Here is a 23551-nt window from a genome sequence, read left to right as displayed (position 1 = left end):
CTGGTTCCTACACACAACTTTAATGGGTGCATTCCACATTTAGTATGCTTACCACAGAATGGAGCCATTCCTGTTTGCAAACTTAAATGCATACATATTTCTGTAAGATACCTCTCCCTGAGTCTGTGGATAATGCTTGACACAGTGGTAGTGAATATTTTGCCTGTTCTAATTAATCTACCAGTATATGTTCCTTGGTCTCTTAAACCCACCCCCCCCCAATATTAAAGGTTTCCTGTGTGGCTCTGGTCAATGTCTATGCTCAATGACACGTGCTCCAGGAGGTAGGGTGGAGGGGGTGCTGCTTTAATTAGCATAGCTCCTAGAGCTGTGCTAATTAAAAGTGCCTGGATCATCATGTATATCAGCATCCCATGCTGAAAAATGGTGGTGGGGCACTTTGAACTAAAGCTTATTGAATGAGCTTTAGTTTAAAGTGCCCCACCGCCATTTTTTAGTGTGGGGATGCCAATACATATGACACTGGAAGCTGCTGGAATGTGTTAATTTCCATGCTCTGATGTGCTGGAATTACAGTGTGTCAGAGCAGCCACCCTGTATGTGTATAAGTTCCCTATGATATTACTTAAAAGAATCTAGTTTTCTATTGACAAAGGTAGAAGGGATTAGGATCTGAGACCTACAAAACTACTACTGTACTTGTATCATGTCTCAAATGTCATTCTGGTTCCTGTAAGCTAACACTCTTATACTCATGTGGGAGAAATTGAATGTTTTCATGCATATGATTCCTTTTAGGAGTCATCTTGGCTCCTGTTTTGTCTGATGGAGAAAATAAGATGCCTACAAAGGGTTTAGGTTATTACAGCTAAGAGAAATAACCATTTTATTATCGCTTGCAGTATCTGTTTGGGGAAACCCAGATTTGTGAACTGGAAAAACTTATAATTTTGAAGAAATGATTGAACAAAGACAACATATGGATTTTCCAGCTGTTCAGTGATGAGAGCCTTATCCCTTTTATAATGCTAAAGTGGTTCTGTGAACTGCAACCTCTTGTAGAGTGACAATACATATAACACTTTGGCTCAGATACTCTAGGACTGGCAGAGACCCCAAAACCACTAGAAAATAAGAGATGCTGTTCCTGTTGACATGTCCATTGGTCTAAAAGCATCTCATTCTCAAGAAAAGAGGGATGGAAACATAGCTTAAATTCAAGACTTCACTTTTAACTCTAGAAGCTGTTTTCTTATGTATTTCTACAGTGTATATAAGCTACATATTTAAGAAATTCTATCTAATAGGAGGCATAATTTAAAATAAAATGTTGTCACAATGTTTGCTAAACTTGGGAGCATCCATACAAATACAAAGAAACTTATATGTGCTTGAAAATCCTGTCCTTTTGTCCACAGTCTGCATGGAAATTTCTCTTGCTCTGTAGCTCCTCCTTAGGGTCTATGAGCAGGCCTACATCTGTCTGACACCAACTGGTATCCCTCAGGCACAGCAGCTAAAAAATAGGGTAAAAAGTGGTATATTGTATAGGGCTGTGTGAAACGGCACCATTCTGTTTTGACTTGCATTTCAACATTTCAACAGGACAGCATTTTGTTTCAAATTTCATTTCAATTTGAAACCACTGTTCCGTTTCATTTAATCAAAACAGTTTCGCTGTTTCAATGCTGTTTCGACATTTCACCCATAGGCTATAATGGGGAAGCGCAAAACAGCCTAAAGCCTTGTCATTTCTGGCTTGATTTAGATTAAACTTGCCAGAATGGTATCTGCTTATGAGGGCACGAAGTCTACCAAGTTTCAAGGAGATAGGTGCAGGGGTTTCAGGTAAACTGCACCTTGTTACTAGATTTGCCCATTACTTTGGGGTATGCTCATTTATTAGGGATATGTTTCTAGGGTCTTGGTAATTCTGTCAATGTGCTGCTTGTGTTACTTGTATTTCTATACAGAGCTGTATATCTCCCTTCTGCAAGTCCTCACCCCCAATGGAGGTATCTTGCAGGACTCAGTTTCAATGGGGCTGGGTTCCTCCAGTCACCAAATCAGTCATACACACAAACATACACAGATTAACGTGACATGCCTGACCCGGCCGGGTTGATCAGCATGGACAGGCTGACACCCTCATATGCCAAGAATCAGTTCATCAGAGCAACAATAAACCGCAGTCAGACACAAGCACATAGATAAACAGAATCCCTCTGAATCCAGCTGGGTGTCCAGCTGACACCCTCATGGGCCAGCATTCAGTTCATAAGGGCACGTCTGAGTCAAACAGGGTCAATCAGCCTGTACAAGCTGATCCCCTTATGTGTTTCAAACTCAGCACGTCCCAATCTTTGGCCTGTTGATGAACAGACCCCACAGTATTTTTGGGCTTCACAGGGATCTTTAGCTTAGGTGAAAGAAGCATTGCTGCAAAGCATGTGAGGAAGGAGAAGTAGAGAAGGAAAAATGTACCCAGTTACTACCAGTTTGACTATAAAAGTTATTTATTGCTGAGCATATGAAATATGTAATAGTACTAGTAGTAATAGACATGCAAAAGAAAAACAAACACAAACAATGACAATTCAACCCTGGTTTCACTAAGTATTTGGGGAAACTTAGCTCAAGCTTAACTAATACAGTTCAGGTAAATAAATTTATGCCTAGAGAAAAAAGAGAGAGAGAGAGAGAGAGAGAGCACTGGGATCTCACCAATCCAAGGTACTCGGGTTGCAAAGCTGACAGGTAAAGTTCGTAGCACAGTCCTTGAAGGGAGATGATATGTCTCCTCCAGACTCTCAAGAAGAACAGTGGATGGTATCAGAGAGATTTTTTTCTTCTTGAAGCGCACACACTGCTGCTTTTTTACAGATTTTTATCTCTCAGTTCAGCTTCTTCAAAGCATTCTCAAAAGTGTAAATCATTGTATTTTCTATTGACAAGGGGTTATCTGGTTTGGAACATCTTAAGAAACTGATTGATAATCAGGAAACACATAAGGTTAGGGAGTAGCCAGATACTTGGGAGCCATCTTGAAATTCCTATGGATGGCAGATATACTGATGGGATATCTCATGGTTTCTTCAGAAACAATAGATAGCTTGCAGCATCAGGGTTTTGGATTTTTACTTGTTGTGAACAAGCCTTAGCTTAGCATTACTTTTCCAGATCTTACTATAGTCTTTTAACAGACTTAAGGCAATTATTGGAGTGTTCATAACATTTGGGCAGGAGGACTTCCACCAGTCATCCTGGGAAAAGTATGACAACACTTGTGGTCAGGGCTCCAACAGCCTGGACGCTGTGATGAACCCTTTACCGTTGTTCAAATGTTGCCCATACCCACTCTGACTTGGTCTCTTGCCTCAGCATTCCCTAACCTGGCAACTGAGTTTTAGTTAATCAAGTTTAAATAGGCCTCCCATAGTGGGACCGGGGAATGTACAGCCCGAGATGCCTATTAAACTTAGAGGTGTGTGTGTGTCTGGGGGTGGGGAAAAGTCCTTTTTAAATCCAGATTAGAACTGGTCTGATAAATGCTGAGCTCGGTGTGTGTAAATGTGGGTTGATTAGCATTTGGAGCACAGATTCCCCATCATGCAGTGCTCCCCTGCTTCTCTGATCCCAGAATTCACTGCAGTCTCTGCTTCAGGCTTTCTGTTCTCCATCTCTCATGTAAATGAATGGTCATCTGGTTCCATCTCAGATGCAAATGAGACCTAGGGTAATTGTTTCACTCTTGTCACCCTTATCTGGAGGGTTTTAAGTGCGTCTCCCACTGCATCTTAATCAGTTTTGTTTAGGTAGAGGAGGGGAGGGAGGGGGGAGTTCTTTGTGAGTCAGACAGGCTGCGTCCTGTGCCAGTTTTCCCCAAAAACACAGAGATGAGACGTAACAACCTCAAAGTCTTGAAAGCAAAACTCATGTCACATGTATGTGTTGAGCCACAATGGGGTCAAAACGGCAGGCATGCTAGCCCCTGCTGAGGCCGTGAAGCCTGCCAAGTTTCAAGGAGATAGGTGCAGGAGTTCAAAGAAACTGCACCTCAAGCTGCTGACAAGCAGAACTCATGACATGGGTGACACTGTGTGTGTTAAGGCGCAGCAGGGTGAAAACTGCAGGCCTGCTAGCCCCTGCTGAGGCCACAAAGCCTGCCAGCTGTCAAGGAGATAGGTGCAGAGGCTTCTGGGTTCTGGGGCCCTGCACCTCTGGCTGCTGACAAGCAAAACTCATGACATGGGTGGGTGACACTGTATGTGCGCTAAGGTGCACCCTCACTCAACTGACACGAAGGCAGGAAGCAAGGCTGTTTAAACAATGCTACCTTTTATGCAGTTTTTCCATCCCTCCCCCAGAGCACTGGGATTGGAAGGGACCTCAGTGAAGGATGACAGTCACTGGCCAGCTACACAGTCAATAATAAGAGCACTCCTTCCCCCCACACCATCCTCTTCCCTCTCCTTACTTTAGTTTGTTTCCCTGCAGGCAAGCCCAGCTTGAGCTTTGAAACGCAAAACGTTTTGAAGATTTCAAAACGTTTTGACTTGCCTTGTTTCATTTTGAGGCTGTTTTAAAGCTTTCTGTTTTCATTTTGTTGTTTTGAGCTTGAAATGAGTTGAAACAGCGTCAAAATGAAACTGCTGGTGAAATTTCGCACAACCCTAGTATTCAATATGCCACCATTTCCTCCCAAACAAGCAGTAGAGGTGGCATTTCAGAGGATGTAGCTGGGCATCTTACTTTTGTAATTTGTAACATTGTTCGTGGCACTGTGTTGTAGTGCACTGGGGGGTGCCTGCTCCTTTAAGGGAGCTAGCAGCCTGTGAGGCTGCTTGCAGGTGGTACAAGGGGCTAACAAGAGACTCACCTGACCTGAAAAGGGCTCAGGCTAGAGCTATATAAGCCCAGAGCCTGAGCTGGTCAGGCAGTCTCTTCCTGGTAGCCACAAAGTGAGGAGTTCCTGGTAGCAGGATTACTCCTGAAGGGACTGGAGAGTGTATAACCAGGCTTGGAACGGAGGAAAGTTATCTGGGCGGAGGAAGACAGGGTTTTACAGGCAAGTGGCCTTTGTTTTATTTTGATCCCACAGAGGGTCTATGGGCCCAGGGAAGGGCTGCACTGGGCCAGAGAGCACACAGGTCCAAAGAAGGGTTGGTGTGCAGGACCAGGCATCTGGGAGCCCAGAAAAGGGGCAGCATATGGGACATGAGGTCTGAGAGTCCAGAAGGAGACTGTAAGGGACCAGGGGGGTCCAAAGGCCTGAGGGGAATGAGTGTGTGAATAGGCAATATCATAGAGAGAGAACACCTGCAAGGCTTGGGGTGTGGTGTAGGGAAGGTACAGAGTCACACAGGAGCCTGTAAGGTGACAGGTGCCCAGCAGGGGTACAGGCAGACTGAGAGGGTATGTTAGTCTGGGGCTGCAGGACTGTGACTGAGGGAACCCAGGAGGGGCCCAGTGGTGATTGACACAGGCTCAGGTTCAGGCTCATGCAGAGCCTACAAGCAGCCTCACTTTTTATAACCTTCAATAAGAGCAAGGCGTGACAGGTGAGTGATCACTGATCAGAAAGGGGCTGCAGTGGAACTTGAGCCAGGGAGGGGCAGCATGGCCACCAAGGGGCATCACCACCAGTCTGTGGCCATTTCCTTGCTATGCACTGGCAGTGTTGGAAACAGTAGCAAGACTAGAAAACAAGGCTTAAATGATGATATTTATGTTACAATAAAATCTAGCAGTCCTGTTATGCTAGATACCATTGTTTCAATGATTATTAAGACAGCCTTAAAATGGAATACGGAGCTCCTTGTAAAGAAGGTATTAATTTTCCCAGTGTTCCTCATGGAAAATTCAGACATGCGGCTTGTTCATAATTAAACTTAGGCCCACGTTTTTTATTGTGGATCCCTGTGACACAGTTAACTGCTTAACTGAATGTGGCCTGATTCTTAGAGGTTCTGTATGCTCACAGAGTCTACTGAAGTCAAAGAGGGCTGAAGGGATTTAATCTCTGATAGGCACATTCCCCTTATTTACATGCCTAAATATGGGAATGTACATGAGCATATCAAGGCAGAACTGAGTCCTTAATATTTACTAATTCAAGCTCAAAACTGGCAGTAGTGAGCAAAAGATTCTGATCAAAATACATAAGTCATAGGAATAGGAATGACATATGTGTTTGGTAAATACCATACACTGAAAATCCAAAAAAAGGCAGATTTATTCCAAACTTTGAATCAGATTTGATCACAGCATGTCTTGGCTTATTTTTATAGCTTATGAAACATAATTGTGTATGTTGTTTGTTTTGTAGGCAATTAGCCAAAATCTGTCCTGCTATACACCCTGTGTGGCCTTCATGATTTCAGTGAGGTTGAATGGAGAGCATACTAGCACAGAATTTGTCTCAGTAGCTATATTATATAAGCAGTGAAAATTTTTTATACAGTATCATTAATCCTGAAATCTCCCCCAATGCATTAAAATTCTATAGAGACTTCCATTTCAACCCTAGTTTTATTTTTTCTTGTGTAAATCCCTTGAATTCATCGAGGTTACAGTTTGTGCCAGAATTTATTGCTCCCAGGTGCAGTGTTTACATTTGTGTCTGGGACTATAGTACTTGGAGCCAGGGCAGCACAGCCCCAGCTGGCAGGGGGCCCTGAAGATAAGCTTGCCACCTGGGGCTGCTCTGACCCAGCTCAACATGCTGTGAAGGGGCTGGCTGGGGCACAAGGGTGCCACAGTGTGGGGCTAGCTGGCAGGAACCCCTGCACTGTAGCACCCCTGTGCCTCAGCCAGCCCCATCACCGTCTACATGTGCACTGAGGCAGACTAAATAACTCTGCCATAGGATTTTCTCAATGAGCTTCTCTTGTTCCTTTGGAGTCTTAGAACAGAAGAGGCCAAAGGCTGTGGAATGGGGTGGGTCACACGGGCCATGGCCCGACCAACGTTTAGCACAGCAATTCAAACACCGCCCTGCTCCCTGCCTGCCTCCCTCCCTCACACACGCAGTGGCAGCTATGCCAGGAGGGAAGAGTGACAGCCTCCCGCAGCTAATGCACCAATGCACTGGAGCAGGGCCTGATGCATTGGCTGTAGGGAGCTGTCACTCTTCCCTCCCAGCGGGGCTATGGGTGGTGGTGCGTGGCTGCTGCGCATGGGAGGGAGGGAGGCAGGCAGACAGGGAGTGGGGCTGTGTTTGAATCGCTGTGCTAAACATTGGTTGGGCCATGGCCCAGGTGGCCTACCCCATTCTACAGCCTCTAGAAGAGGCTCCCTATGCCTGAAGAAGGGTGATTGCACCCAAAAGCTTGCTAAGAACTTTTTTCCAACTACTCAGTTGGTCTAATAAAATATATCATATCTACTCAAAGAACCTTGCCTGCCTATGTCCTTAGACCAACATGGCTACAACCAAAAACCCAGCATTTGCCATTGCTTATGGAGGCGGTTAGGTCAAGAGATGTTATTGTCATGGGTGACCTAAACTACCCAGACATTTGCTGGGAGGAGCAGACAGCCAGGTCTGACCGCTCTCATAGGTTCCTGGTTGTATTACAGGACCTTCACCTTATCCAGGAAGTGCACAGCCCCACTAGGGGCTTCATATACTGCAGTTCATAAAAATATCAAGCTTCATCTTAAAACAAGCACAGTTGTATTTTTTGGAGCTCTGTCATTTAACTGTGGCTTAGCTAAGTCCTAATTTACTTGTGAAATTCTATGAGATCATAAACTGAGGTGGCAGGGCTACAGGCCATTGAATGCAAAAACATAGCCAGAAACTGTTTAAGTATCTCAGCTGGAATTTGTGTTGACCATTCACAATTTACAGACATGATAATGAAATGCCCACTCAGAGAGAGGCCATATTTTTTTTATGGGGAGTAATTATTTGTCTAATTGATTCAATAAAAATGTAATTGCCCTTGAAATCTATTTAAACAACCAAGTAAAATCAGATATTTTAGTACTTGTGTAATGTGCACAAAGCTTCTTTTCTGGTATTATTAACCTTTGACGGCTGAGATTTTACATACTGCTAATTAAAAGACTGGTTAGAAATACTTTTTACATAGATAAAAGATTTAACATGGGATACAGCAATAGCATCTGTGGGATATAGCCAATTATGTAATCTTGCTTTCCTCAATTGGTAGCACTGTATATAGCATTACTCGTCTGAAAGATGGCTAGTTGTTGCTTGCTTATGATAAAAGAATCTTTTATCATCAATACCGAACCCACTGTTCATTTGTTCAGTGTTTTCATACAAAATGCAAAAAAAACCCAATTTGAAATAGAAGTAGGTTTTTTTTGTGATGCCAATGTGTTTTGATTCAACAAAGCTATAACTATGGGATGATGACTGAAGAGCCAGCACTGTTTACTTTGATCTCATTCTGAATGGGGCCATTGGGATGGAGGTAAGATGAACTTAAGAATGGCTTAGTGATCTGAGGCAAAAGTGACCTGAACAATGAGAAATGTGGTCCTGGTATGGGTGAGGCTAGTCATGGAAACTGAAGTCCCTGAAATGAAGGTTGAAAATGCACCTGTCAATCTATAAACTAGCCTTTCTAGAGTATATATTGATGTAAGAAGCTAAGGATCCGAGGGTACCTTTAAGTGCCTATAAGTACCACACTTAGCCACACACAGTGCTATCACCATATTTGACAAATAGGCAAACTTTTCAAGCACCAACAAGAATGCATCCCAATGATTAGAGAGCATCCAGGGACCCAGATACAATTGTGCAACAGAGTTAATGGCAAAAATAGAAACCTCTTGCTTTCTTCATTAGAACTAGAAAATGTTGATCAAGTTGGGGCACAGTGCAGCTAAAAAGCAATATCTTTGAGCAGGATATGCACCAATATCTGCTGGATGGATATATAACTTATTTTGAGAATATGGAAGCCAAAATGCATAAATGGAGTCCTGCTGATAGAAGGCATGGATAATGTCATCTTGTTACTAGAGCTGTATGATACCTCCTTAGAAAATAAGCCTAAGTACAGACATTTAATGTGTTTCAAGCACACAAAGTGCTTTACAGCTGTAACAAAACACATGTTCATGGCACAAAGTGCTTTAAAAATGGCAGATCCCACTCTCAGTTAACCCTGGATGGATGTGTACTAGCCTAAAGTACTTTCTGTTAGAGCACTTTATTGAACATCTGTGCCAGGTCCCATGAGGGTTAACTTAGAGCACAATCGCTGCCATCCTGGGTGGTATTGCACAGGGCTGCTCTAGCTCTCTGCTCTCCTTGAGCACTGGGCTGGCCCTGTCCCCTTGGCAGGGACAGCCTCTGATCCCAGCTCCATGCGCAGCCTGGCTGGGGGTGGGAAAAGGGGGGTTTCTGTTTCTGCCGCCCTGCCAGGGGAATGCTGCAGAGGAAGAGTGTGGAATCTCTTTTCTGGCAGCCACTGCAGAAGTGACCTCTCTCCCCAGACCTGCCCCCCAACCTCCTGCTGCAACTGTCAGCAGAAGCTGGTGGGGAAGAAGGGGGAAAGGGAGCCCCCTGCCATGAGGTGCCCCCACAGGTTGCTGGCTTGGGCCTTGTGGGGGGGCCAGGCTGGGTCTCAACAGCAGGGGGGCTCCATTTACCACCTCCCTGCCCAAGAAACATGGCAGCTGCAGCCTGAAGCTACAGGGCAGGGCTTCTTTGGCTTTTTTTCCATGCTGGGAACTGCAGCAAAGGGGGGTGGAGGGGGCATGATAGCCTCCCAACAGCTTGATGTTTCAAGGGTTGGGGGGTTGGCTTGGGTCTATCCAGCATGGGGTCTTCCTTCCCACCTACCCCAGTTCCTGGCCCAGGTAAAGGCAAGGCCAAGCAGCTCTGCTGAAGCTGCTGGCTGCTGCTGTCAAGTGGCTGGGGCAGGGAAAGGGAGCCCCCCACCACCACCACCATGAGGGACTCCCCATGTAGCTTGCTACTTGGGGTCTTTGGGGGAAGGTGGATCAGGTCCCCATAGTGGGGGACTCCCTCCCCCTGGCCCCAGTTTCCCACATGGGTAAATGCCAGGCCAGACTGCCCCTCCTGAAGTTGCTGGCCATTGCTGCCAAGAGGCTGGGGCAGGAAGAAAGGGAGCACCCCTGCCACTTCTTGCTAGCTAAATTCTTTGTTGGGGATGGGTTGGGTCCCCATGATGGGGGTGAGTCCCTTCCCCACTACTCAAGCCTCTTGACAGCAGCAGCTGAAAGAGGACCAGGTAAACATGGTGTTTCCCCACACAGGGGAACTGGGGCAGAGGGGAAGTGAGCCCCCTGCTGTGAGGACCCAGTCTGCCCCCCTCCGCCTCCAAAAACAAACCCAGATAATAAGCTGGGGGGGGGGGGGCACACCCCAGCTGCAGCACAAGTTCCCTGCACCACTTTTTGTTGTGCCAGGAAGTCTGGTAGGGGGTGATAGTGGAAAAGGAGCTTGGTGGCTGGGGTCTTGGGTGGGGGTGGGGAGGGCATCCAGGTCCTCCCCATGGCAATGGGCTCCCTTCCCCCAGCTGCAGCCATCAGCAGCAGTGTGAGTTCCCTGCACTGCTTTGTGCCATGTCAGAAACTATGGGGGGGATGGAAAAGGAGCCCTCCTGCACTGTAGGCCTGACCCTGCTCCCACCAGGACCCAAGCTGAGAAGCTGGAAGGGCCTGCTGAGCAGGGGGGCTCCTTTGCCACCTCCTCACCCTGCCAGAGTTCCAGGCACAGGGAACTTTTGCTGCCATTACTGGGTGCAGCTGGGGGAAGCCCCCCTCCATGAGAGCCCTCCCACAGCTTACTGGCTAGGGCTGGGGGGGAGGGGTCTGTTTAATTGGAAAATGCTCTAACTTACAGCTCTTTAAGTAAAGTATGATAGTTAGAGTGCTTTCCACCAGGGACTTTTTGAACGTCTGTAGGTAGCCTATGTTCTTGATTAAAGTTTGGGTGGTCTTGGCAATGGAAACACAACCTGGGAACACTTTTTTCCACGTTTTCACTTTCCTACCTGACTCTCTTCCATTTTTATTTATGGTGCATTATAATATAGATGGAAAGATGTACCTGTGAAATATAGAACTGACCCAGTGAGATACTGAGCACTGTCACCTCTATTGCAGTCAGCACCTCATAATTTTGAGCCCTATTAATTAACTTTCCTAAAAATACACTTCTCTCCAAACATCCCTGGAATGCTTAGCTGCCTTTTACCCCCCTACTGAGGTTCTATGTGATGGATTTACCCCAGCAGGGAGAGAGTATTATCATATTTCATAAAAACACACCAGGGCAGCTCAGAGGGATGGGATAGAACAATAGCATCCACGGGATTTAGCCATTTATGTAACCTTACTTACCTCAGTTGGTAGCATTGTGTATACTGTTACTTGTCTTGGAGGTGGTTTGTTTTAGCTTGCCTATGATAAAATAATCTTTTATCCTCATTACTGCACCCACTGCTTGTTTGTTTAGTGTTTTCATACAAAATGCAAATAAAACACAATTTGCAATATTGTAAATGGGATTTTTGTGATGTTAGCATGCTTTGATTCAACAAAACTACAGCCATGGGATGATGACTAAAGAGTCAGCTCCTTGTTTACTCTAATCTCAGTCTGAATGGGGCCATTGGGATGGAGGTAGGGTGAACTTACAAATGGCTTGGTGATTTGAGGCAAAACTGACCTGAACTGTGGTCTTGGTATGGGGGAGGCTAGTCCTGGAAATTGAAGTCCCTGAAATGAAGGTTGAAAATGTTCCTGTCAACCTACAAACTAGCCTTTCAAGAGTATTCTAATATTATATAAGCTGTAGTCTGCCTGTCTGTCTCTCCATAATGATTTATTTGCACTCTGATTGGCTGTCTCGGCAGCCAATCAGAGTGCTCCAAGAGCACTGGGACTGTAGATGGTGGCGGTGCCACAGTGTACCACCGCCATGACAGCAGGGACAGATGGGACGGCAGGGAGGGGAGCCAGGGCTAGCACAGCTGGCTTCACCCCCCTGCCCTGCTCCATGGAGGACCTGGAGGTGGAGGTGGAGGCAGCTGTGGCAGTGGCAGTTCAAGGGTGGTGGAGAACAGTGTTGGACCCACGGTGGTGGCACTAGGGATGGGGGGGACAGGCCTGGGCCCACCAAGGTGTGGGGGAAGAGCAGGCCCTGATGCCACCATGACAGCAGGGACAGAGGGGAAGGAACAGGGAGGCAAGGCCAGCACAGCTGGCCTCCCCCCATCCGCTCTTGGGAGGTGGTGTTAATGGAGTGGACACAGTGGGAGATGAGGCTTGTCCTGGATGCGAAAGTGGCATGAGGTGCTGGGTGGTGGCGCTTTGTCCACACCCCGCCCCTCGTCATTCATGGGGAGGGGAGGCAGATGGACGCGGGCCAGGCAGACAGGGGGAGAAGTGGGCTCAGCCCCAAAACAGCAGCAGGGAGTGTGGGAGGGCAGACAGGGTAGGGGGTCAAACTGGGCACAGCCTGGTTTGGCACAGCCTGGCCCAACCCAGCCTGGTCCAGCCCCACAACGGCAGTGGGCAGGGCTGGGGAGGGGGTGGGCCCATCCGAGTCCCAGAACAGTGGCAGAGAGGAGGGGGGGGGGGTGCTGGGCCTGGTCTCGCAACATTGAGGCTGGTGGGCCCAGCCCCAAAATAGCAGTGGGCATCGGACCTGGCCTGGCCCCACGATGGCGGCAGGGAGGGTTGTGGGGGTGGGGTTGGCCCTGCAGCAGAAAGGAGGAAAGAGGGAGTGGGCCTGGCCCTGAAGGTGAGGGGGAGAGGAACTGGATGCAGGCCTCTGTCCTCGCTCACACCCCCCGCCCCCATCATTCTTGATGGGCAATTAGCTAGTATAGTGATATAAGAGGCTAAGGATTTGAAGTGTCAAATGGAGATACCTTTTAAGTGTCTACAATAGTTTAAATACCACACTTAGCAACATTCAGTGGGGATTACAGGAGAGGAAGTGTCAATTCTATCATTTCTTTCTGCTCATGCCTTTGAGGGCAAGTGAGGTAGCTCAGAACACAAAACTGGATCCACCAGTGTAGTGGCACTATACAAGGAATTACTACAACCCAGGCTCTCCTTCAGATATTGCCTTTATTAAAACACGTACATTTCAGTCCAGAAGTACATTTTGGATGGACTGGGGTAATTCAGAGAGGTTTATTCTCCCACCCCACAAAACGGTATGAATAAAATGGAATTCTGTGGGTATAGGCAGCAAGGGTGGAGAATGGAGGGGAGTGGGGAGGAGAGGGCAAATGAATGACTAACAAGAATTAATTGCATTTAAGATCTGAGAGACTGACTAAGGTATTTTCCCTCTCCCACGCATATTAACAGAACAAAACCAAGAGAAAAAAATCCAAACCCTTTAATGGGAAACAGCAGTGAAATTCAGAGATTAGTAATACTGGGTAGGGTTAAGTATCCTCCAGGCAGATGCTAAGATCATGTGTGAGTCATTGTCTTGCAGCTGTACCGATTCACCTTCACTGCACCCTGCAATTTAAGTTCTGAGCTGGGGAAAACTCTTGTTCTGATGCCTAATTCTTGGGCAGATGTGTTGAGTTTGAGGTTTCATTACAAAACTGAAATTCAAGCCAGTTCTGATGCAGTACTTACAGGTTTTAGCAAGTGAAATGAACCTGCATGATTTATAGTTTGGGGCTGGAACCAAACAAATCCCCAGTGCTTTGCATGAATTTGCCTGAAATTGGGGATTTATTTGAATCTGACATCTCCTGAATTAGTCTGGTGCTCTCATTAGACAAGCTGCTTCTTAGTATTAGATGCATTGAAAATATGGATTGGTCTCTAAAGGAAAGACAGTATCAACACTTATTTTTTCCCAAACTATGTTTATAGCAATGTTTGTAATAATTGGTATCCTGCAGAGAAGAACAAATAGCAAAACCTTCTACTCTAAAAGCATCTACTGCTGAAACTAGCACACTGCATCCAAGTAGTCATTTAAAGCTGATCAACTAGAGATGGATTTAATTTGCCTTAGGAGATCTCCCCCTCCCTATTACATTTACAAGTAATGAACTCACTCTTGAACATCAGATTGGAAAGGACACCTTGGTCTTTGAATTGACTACGTGGGGGGAAAAAAGGGTCCAGAAAGTACATCAATGTCAAATGGAACTTGTTAGCTGATTCCCAGGAAGTGGATCATGCCCCAAGGTACAGAGGGAGGGGAACACCCTCTGCCCCATTCTGACCCAGGGAAAATTCCTTCCTCTCCCCAAATTTGGCAGTTATTTTATCTGTGTGTGAGCCAGACACATCAGCCAGGCACCAAGTAGGTATCACTAGGAGCATCTGTGCATGCTGTCCAGGCTCCTGACTCTAGCCATGTCCTCTCGTCTATACAGTCTTTTGCAATCAGCCTACCACTGTATTACCTCAGCAGGGTGCAGCTGAGTCTGCCTGCTGCTATAAATGTAAATCACATGGCAATATCTGCAAGTAGTGGTAAGCAACCCTACTACCCACAGACTTTAGGGGAAACAGAAGGCACTAAATATGACCAGGCTCAATATTAGAGGGAGAAAGTTCATTCAAGCATCTCTTTGTTTCCTGAGTGACCCCTAAATCCAGGTTCTATGGCAATAATGGTATGTTGCTTTTGGACTAACTTATACTTGCACCAAGACAATGGAACCAAGACAAGTTATGCAAAAATGTATATTACTTCTTGGCTACAGCCATAGAAAATGTATGCAAAAAAAAGGTGTGGATGCAATTCCCTGATACAGGACTGTAGGAAAAAGCCTTGGAGGTAATGTAGTCATGTTGCATGACTCATCTGAAATGTACAATGTGAATTTTATAGCAAAGCCACGAGCAATTCCCCATTAAATTCAGTTAATAATTATTTCCAGAAGATTAAGAACAGTAGGAGAGATTGGATAGATGTTTTATGTTTAACAAAATGACCTTGTAAAGTTCATGTAAGTCATATCACAGTATTGGTGGTAGATAAGATCAAAGTCTGCAAGATAAATATTTCTGGAATAGTCTTTTGGCTAAGATCAAGTGTAGTGGTGTAAATGTAAGATCAAGTGCTAAAACAAGACAAGATAAAAACCCTGACAACTTGTCCCTTGTAGTGGCCACTTCTGGCACACTTACTAATTCCAATGTACTGAAAACAAATACAAGATTTGTATAGAAATTGGGTTAGGGAACTTTACCAATTAGATCACCAATTAGGGAACTTGACCAGGATGTAAAAGCTGAAAAATAAGGTTAAAAATGTTAAAAAAACCCTATAAAAAGCAGTGCTTTACTTTAAACTCGGTGTATTCCTGCACTGAACCTCACGCATCCCCAGAAGGGGCAGTGCCTTAGTTGAACCTGGCTCGCCTGACATCTGTAAAGATTAGGTGCTTTAGTGGGGCTTTTTTGGTACTTTTATTGAAGCTTTAACTCTTTTTGTCAGTTCATCTAATCAGCTTTCACTAAAAGCGCCAAAAAGCCCCGCTGAAGCACCTGATCTTTACAAACACTGCGAAGCCCGGTCCAACTAACACGCTGCTGCTTTGGGTAAGTGTGGTTTTTCAGGGGTTTTTTTTAATGTCTGCAGCCTAAGATATCTTTTAAGTACGGTGGGATATAAGCTGGTATAGATTGTTCCTACATTCATTTATTATATATTGGTTGCCGGTGACACTCATCCAGAAAGATTATAGCTTGTCTTGTTCATTCTCAGTAGTTTTAATGATGTCTACAGCGATTGTAAGCAGAAAGTTGTCTGCTTACAAGAGAACATGCCTGAGCAGTGTCAGAGAAGACTCCAGAATGCTGCCGGGTTATAGAGCAGTGGTTTTCAACCTGTGGTCCACAGACTCTTGAGAGTTCTTCATACTGTGTCTAAGGGGTCTGCAAAAGATAATTATGATCAATCAGAAGTATGTGAATACCCACACTTACAATTCAAAGGGATTTGCACCAAATTTTTTAGGGGTCTCTAATTGAAAACAGGTTGAAAACCATTGCTGTAGAGGAATTCTAGAATTTATAGAAATATCCAGAGGGAATTTTTGTTTGTTTGTTTGTTTGTTTATTTGCATATTTTGCTAATACATTAAAAACTTTTCATTAACGTGTTCAGAACAGTATGTCAGAATCGGGGCATCCTGACATTGTTGTTACATGTTACATACCGGTTAGGCAAGTCAGATCATCTCTTTAGTGATAATAACTATGGTACAGCCTTTTTTCATGACCTCAGAAGTCTGAAACTTGTTCTCACTTGACATCCCAGTTCTAGTTATGTTTTGTTATATTGATTCCCACTGTCACCAAGTTTAGAATTTTTCCTTATACATTATGGGATTCCACACCCTTGTTTTGAGTAAATCTAAATTGCTTTTAGCCTTTTCTGTAATACTTCTATTTATTGTATGGTATTTATCCTTTTTCTGTAATGTTTATATTTTTTGTGGAACTACTATGAAATCATTGGCACCAGGACACTTAGTAATGAAATTATTGTTATTTTTTTTAAATTGTGGTTCTGAGACTCCTTGTCAGTACTATAAATTTGAAAAGACTTAGTCCATTTAGGAGTATTTTTCTTCTTGATCTGAAACAAATCTTTGATTAGTTGTTTTTTTTCATAGAGATGATGTTGAGTTTATACTATATTTAAGTTTATATGATGTCAGTATTTAAATAGTAAGTGAATGCACATCTGAGTGTGTTCTTTGCTTTCATCCAGTTTGATGTTCCTACAGAAGGTTTTTGATGGCTCAATGACATAAATGGTGAAGAAAAACATGATGAGTCTAAAATGAAGAAGAGGCTAGATAGAACAGGAGGCAGAGCGGAAAGAAGATAAGAGTTGGGGAAGAGATACATGAAGATGAGCAACTAGGCAGAAAAAATGGCAGAACCCAGTCTAAGGTAGACCTGGACAGATGCAGAATCAAACTTAATCAGTTTAAGTTAGACCAGTCTATTGAACTTCTGCACATCAATCCCTTATCAACTTATGTTAGATCGCTGTCCACTGGTGTCACAGGTGCCTTTGCAGGACCCCTGCTGGCCCCCGCCACATAGGCATCCATGGCTTGGCTGCTCCAGCCAAGCGCTTAGCTCAGCCCACCCCCCAAGCTCTCTGGCTGTCAGCCTCAGGCAGGACAGAGGTGGGGGAAGCAGGCCTCTCAGGCTGCTGGAAGGAGGTGGTGCCAGTGGTGCATTCTTGGCCCAGGTTGGCAGGGCACAGAGTGTCCCTCCCCTGTCCTGGTTTCAGCTGAGCCTAAGGATCATGTGCTAGAGCAGCTCCAGTAAAGGCTCAGAGTATTTAAGCCAATGCCAAGTTCCTGGCTGAAGCCCCTTTCCCATGGAAGGGCATGCCCACCGAGACTAGAGCCCCACATTTGCATGGGAAGGGGCTTTGGCCAGGAATTTGATACTGACTCCAGGGGTGGGAAATGCTCTGGTACAGAGTATCCTTTCCCTGTCCCAGTTCTGTCCAAGCCCCGGGACCATGCACTGGAGTGGCTCTGGGAAGGGCTTGGAGGATTTCCCCCACCACCCCCTCCACCCTGGGGGGCTCCAGTCCCTGTGGAGGGGTGGAGCAGCCATGCCCTTATAATTGCATAGGAAGGGGCTTCAGCCAGAAACTCAGAGCTAGCTCCAAGGTGGAAATCCTTGGAGCCCTTCCCAGAGCCACTCTAGCACACAGTCCCAAGACTTGGATGAAACTGGGACAGGGGAGGGACACTCTGTGCCCTGTCAACCCGGGCCGGGAATGCAGGGTATGCTGCTGGCACCACCTTCCCCCAGCAGCTCGTTCCCCCGACTGCCTCTGTCCTGCCTGGGGTGAACTTCTATGCTCCTAATCCAGACAAAGCCCAGGGACTCCCATGCTGCCATGAGTGGGGGGTGAGGATGCCTCCTTTTGCTGGCTGCCTGCAGCTGACACCTGCCTGATAGATAACAGGGCAGTAGGAGGAGGCATGTACCTGGCAGCCAATCAGGGATGTCACAGCCCCTTAGCTGCATTCAGCTACCCTTGGCAGGTTCTGGCATGCTGGGCAGTGTGTAGGTGTGCCCCAAGCTGCTGGCCTCGTTCAGTGCAGGCAGCCTTTGTGCTACCTCCGTGAAAAGGTGAACTTGTGTTCTGTTTGGTCCTGAGCTAACGTAGTCTGCTTAGAGAAACCGGCGTAAGTTAGTCTGAATATGTCTTGGGCTTCTTGAACATCTGTACCTAGTCTTGTTCAGCAGCAATCCTTTGGAGTCTCCAGGCATGCTGGCGCTCCTCCACTTTAGCTGAAGTGGAGGACAAAAGCACAGAACCCTCTGAAGGTCTGCTGCTCCCAGTTCTGTTAGCAAACACAGCTGCACCATCTGAGCAGCAGGGCTTTTAATCCTTCATGACAGGCCACACAGGTGAGTGGAAGAAAGGGATGATTTGAACATGGATTGGAGGATAGGACAGTGTCCCTGGGCCAAATGTGCATGGTCCAATTGCAGTGAGGGGTATTATGTAGGCCCTGTGCTCACCTCTGTTGCTGCTTGGATAACTATTTCCTAAAACTTCAGACTTTAGTGTACTTTTGTACCTGTTTGATACTTTATCTGGACAGGAACAGACACTTGGGTGACACACTCAGATATGCTCAAGCGTTTTGAATGCACATGTTTTTTACAGACTCTGAAACTAGTGTAGGAAAAGTAAGTGACAGCCAGAGATCCAGCTCTTTTCTCTTTCTGTATTACATTTGCACAAGGCTACTACATCTCCAGGCTCTAAAATGAGAGCTGGCATAGTGTTGGAAGTTATATCTTCTACACATGTATTAAAGTGCCTTTTCTAATGTGCATTAAATTTAGTACCTCCAATGTGAGGGCGTGTCTACACATGTGCTTAGTGTGCATTAGCCTATTTTAATGTGCATTAAAGCGTCACTGAAAAAGCATACTATTTAGTTAATACGCATTAAAATAGGCTAATGCACATTAAGCATCAGTTAAAAACCATGGACATTTATACACATACTTTTTCATCCTGTGACACTGGAGATTCAGTGGGTCGGGGCAGACTTGATTAATTGAGTTGCTCTGCATGCAAGCTGCCGTGCACTGTGCTGCATTGCGTGCAGTTGTATAAGTGGCCAAATCCACATCAGCACTCAGAAAATGGTGATGGTGCACTTTTGAACACCTCCGAGGTGTTTTAGTTCAAAAAGATTCACCGCTTTTGAAAGCATGCCATTTTCTCAGCAGTGACACACATTTCGCTGCTTATACAACTGCACGTGCCACAGCACCAGATGCAAGCATGTGTACAAATGCTCTGTGCTCTTCAGTTAGTGCACATGAAGACAGGCTAATGTCATTTTCCTATTACTTCACAATGGAGGGCACTCTTTCCATGTACTTTGAGGGTGGGGGGGGCAGGGCAGCACTTTTAATTAGATTGGCTCTTGGAGACGCTCTAATTAAGCACTGCTGCGTCTGGTGTCTCCGCATCCCTGCACTTAAAAATGGTAGCATTCTATGACCTTTAGTTCAAGCACCCCCACCACCACATTTAAGGGTGAGGATGCTGATACATGAGACACAGGCGGCTGCTGGAGTGTGGCAATTGCTATGCTCCAGCAGACTCAATTAATCCAGTCTGCTCCAATGTGCTGGAATTCCAGCACATTGGAACAACCTCCACCCTTGTGTATAGGAGCCCAGAGGTACTAGATTTCATGCATATTAACTAAAGCACATTAATGCATGTGTAGATGCACCCTGAGGTACTAAACTAATGTCCATTGGGCTGTGCTAATGTGTAGTAATGCATATGCCTGCTTTTTAAGTGATGCTTAATGTGTAGTAGACTATTTTAGTGCACATTAAAGCATCACGTCAAACTGTGACATGCTAATGCACAGTAAAATAGTCTACTTCACATTAAAGTGCATGTGTAGATGCACCTTTTGTCTCATAGCTATTTAATCATGTTGTTTCTCTGTGAGCATGAAGCATCCAAACTCATTCAGGGGTTTCTGCAGGCAGGATAAAGTGCATCATGCCATATCCTCCCTGTTTACAGGCAAGGTTAGCTCTCAGCAGAAGACTCGAGCATTACTTTTTTAGACTGGCAGCAATACTGTATAAAGCTCCCTGAACCTGATACCAATGACCTCATGGGCCTTGGGTCTCCCTGGCTTTTTACCTTTTCTATTTCTCTAAGCACTAGCCCAACCCATCTGGCCCTGCTTTTGACTAATGCTCTACCAATGTGTGCACTTATCCACTCTTAACACGTATATGATGCAGTGCGAGAGCTGCTACTGCTGCTCAAAGCAAATCCTGAAGTACTTGTTTTTTCTTTACTCATCTGAGACTCATTGTCTTCAGTGAGAGATGTCTGAATGGCACATGGGATACAGAATGGGACACAGAATGAAGAGGAGAATGTTTAACTTTTTTTCTGTAAAGATTTTCTCATTAAGTACCAAGCAGAAGACCAAAATACACACTTTATTAGCACAGCTCTGCAGCTTTGCCTCAACTCTGAGGTAAAAGGTCACAGCAAGTTCCAGACTTTTTGGAGCAGACTTTGATCAATGTGCCTAACTATCCAGTGATTTTGTAACACTGACAAATATTGACAAGAGAGAAAGAAAAAAACCCTCATTTCTATTAGTGAGCATGAAGCATCTCTGTAACTAACTTATTAAAATCCTTTCAGGATTGCAAAGCTTCCAAACAAATGCAAAGTGACTGCAAATATGCAAATACTGTCTTTTTATATTAAGTACTTAACAGGAAGTTAATTTTGTATTTCCCCTGCATCTCCAAAATAAAACTTTCCTGGATTGAAAAAAATGCAAATTTATGAGGAAAAAAATGCTGAAAGCACAATTGATGCATTGAAGGAATATTATACTGGGTCTGAATGGAAATGGCTAAGATTTTATTAAAATGGAGGATTTTCCTCAGTAGCGATTTATTTAAGTTCTTGACAATTTTCCTGTACACTACTTTCACTGTTGTGCAATTACCACTTTTTTCTATTGCACTACTGCCTCTTTGCTCCAAATGCCTTGTAAGCTTAGTCCTGTGGGCATACACCACAAAGATCATCAAGTTTTTGACATTACCAAGTACAAAACTTGATCATTTCTTTTTTGGAACTAAATTTGGAATGATGATATTCATTTTTACGTATATTACTAAAAACGCAACCAAATGAATGGAAATTGAGTAACTTTTAAATTGTGCAATGTTTACAACTTTTCCCACTTTTTCTTGCAAACTGATATGACAAGTTTAAACACTTCACATGAATATTTTGTATATCTCTAAAACTTATCTGGTCCTGTAGGTTGGATGAAGAGTGTGAAGCCAGTCCACAGGCTGGATCAGGTCCCTGGAATCCCTCCACTTTCCTTTCCTTTTTCTCCAGCATACCAGATCCAGCAGCTGCTCCAGCTGGTTTGTGACCTGCACTGCTGGAATGGGCACTGCATGTGGCACAGTGCAGCAGAGTGTCTGTCTGGGAGCTAAGCTGCACGTAGGGTTCACGGCACCAGATGCAGCATGGGTCCTGGACTGGCTGAAGTAGGTGCCATGTGCAGCACAGTCCTGGAATTGCTGGTGTATGTTCTGTGCATGGTGCGCTTCCTGGAGGTGGCAGCATGTGTCACAGTCTAGGCAAATCTGGCACCATGTGTAGCATGGCACCTAGTTGGGCATCTCTGCTACATGGCTCCAGCTAGACTGCATTGTACACAGTGCCTGTTCTGGCCACTCTGGGATTTGCACTGCATGCACGTGCCCATGCAGAGCAGTCCGGGACTCTGCCCATGAGGCTGGTCTGGCATGTGCTATGCCCTATGTGGGTCGCTTAGACCTGGGGGTGGTTGACTGGATGGCAGGGCTAGGATGGTATCTTTGACACCCCTGCCCAGACTGTATTTAGAGATTTTGAAATGGCCAATTTCATTTTTTTTTTTTTTTTTTAAACTGCAGCTGAGTTTTCTAACATGTACTATGAACTAAAGCAATCTTCTGTCTTCCCTCTTTATTTCAAAAGCTGTTCCTGGAATTTAGGGCACTGTGTTGGGGTTAAAAAACCCTGACCCTGGGAACATTTTTATGTTACTGTTCAATACAACATTGTTGCACTGTGACAAAGAGATACAATTATAGAAAGAGGAGCAGGGTGAGAGGGGGGGTCTGAACAGTTCACCCTGTATTTTATGCTGAGCTGTTTCAGTGCAGTTTAAGTTTCTTTCCTGGCTTTCAGAATTGTAGCACCTACTATTGGCATGCCTGGACAGATGGGAGCCAAGGAAAATAAAGCCTGAATATTGACTTTGTCAGATCTAGAAAAGCTATCGTCTGACAATGGATGTGACAACTTCCACATGTCTGAAAAGGACCTTAGGCACCCATCGGCAGGAGGCTAGACCATTTAGAATTTAACAGAAACTAGAGAGGTTTTCTCAAACTTTTTAGATTCAAGTCACCCCTGGATAAGCTTCAGGCACCTTTCAAAAATGATAGCTCTTAGTTTTTACTTGGTTTTGAATACAGAAAAATAATAGAGCAATTCTGTTGCAAACAACTCACTATGTTCACAAAAGACCACAAGTTGGAATGTTTTCAATGCCGTAAATTTCTATTTGAAATTTCCGTTTATCTTGTGAATTATGTTTGTACACCTAAGAGTGTGTGGCACCCAAATGCACCTTTGAAATGATCTCAAGGCACCCCAGGGTCCTACAGCACCCTGGTTCAGAATCACCTGAGCTAGAGACTCTAACAGTGCCAACAAAGAAAAGAAATGGAAAGGATAGGATGCAAGTTAGGATCATTACAATTACTCAACTGGATCAGACCTGTTGCCTATCTTTAATTCTGGCCAGTACCAGCTGCTTCAGAGGAAGACACAAAAACCCCTCTGGCACACAGTTATGAGAGAACTCCAAGATGAAGACTCCTCCTAAACCTCATTACTTATGCTCTGGAGTAGGAGGGCTTTTGCATCCATTGCAAAGTCTTGGTTGTTTTTTAACATTGCCTATTGAAGTCTAGGGGCTCCTATACACATGCAGGGAAGCTGCTCCAATGTATTGTAATTACAGCACATCGGAGCAGACTCTGCTGAGGTGTGATGATTACTATGCTCCAGCAGACACCAGCATCATGTGTATTAGCATCCCCACCCTAAAAATGGTGGTGGGCACTTTAAACTAAAACTCATTTGATGAGCTTTAGTTCAAAGTGCCCTGCCACCATTTTTCAGTGCAGGGACACTGATATATGTGATGCTCTGGGCACTTTAATTAGTGCAGCTATCAGAGCTGTGTTAAAGTGCCTCCCTTCATTAATGTGTAATCCTTTTTTTTCTGAATTTTGATAAGTTCTTGGTCCATATGAGCTTGTGGAACTCATTACAACAGGAGATATCTCTAAGAAAAATACTTTCTTTGGTCAATTTTTAATTTGCCACCATTTATTTAAAAGTCCTCTGATTCTTTCCTTCTGGGGAAAGGTGAACAGCAATTCACAATACATTTCCCTAAAGTTAATCTATAACTCCCTAGGTTTCAGAGAATGGCAAAAGGTG

The 23551-nt window shown here is 44.9% G+C and overlaps 1 protein-coding gene across 1 annotated transcript in view; it reads left to right on the top strand.

Moving 5' to 3' along the window:
- Positions 1-23551, top strand: part of OSGIN1 (oxidative stress induced growth inhibitor 1) — an 85969-nt gene that overhangs the window by 30373 nt on the left and 32045 nt on the right. The gene's annotated exons all lie outside the window — the stretch shown is intronic.

The sequence above is a fragment of the Alligator mississippiensis genome, chromosome 10, assembly GCF_030867095.1.
Source record: "Alligator mississippiensis isolate rAllMis1 chromosome 10, rAllMis1, whole genome shotgun sequence".
Classification (NCBI taxonomy): domain Eukaryota; kingdom Metazoa; phylum Chordata; order Crocodylia; family Alligatoridae; genus Alligator; species Alligator mississippiensis.
Note: the sequence above shows the minus strand (reverse complement) of the source record. Positions and strands in the feature narration are given on the sequence as shown.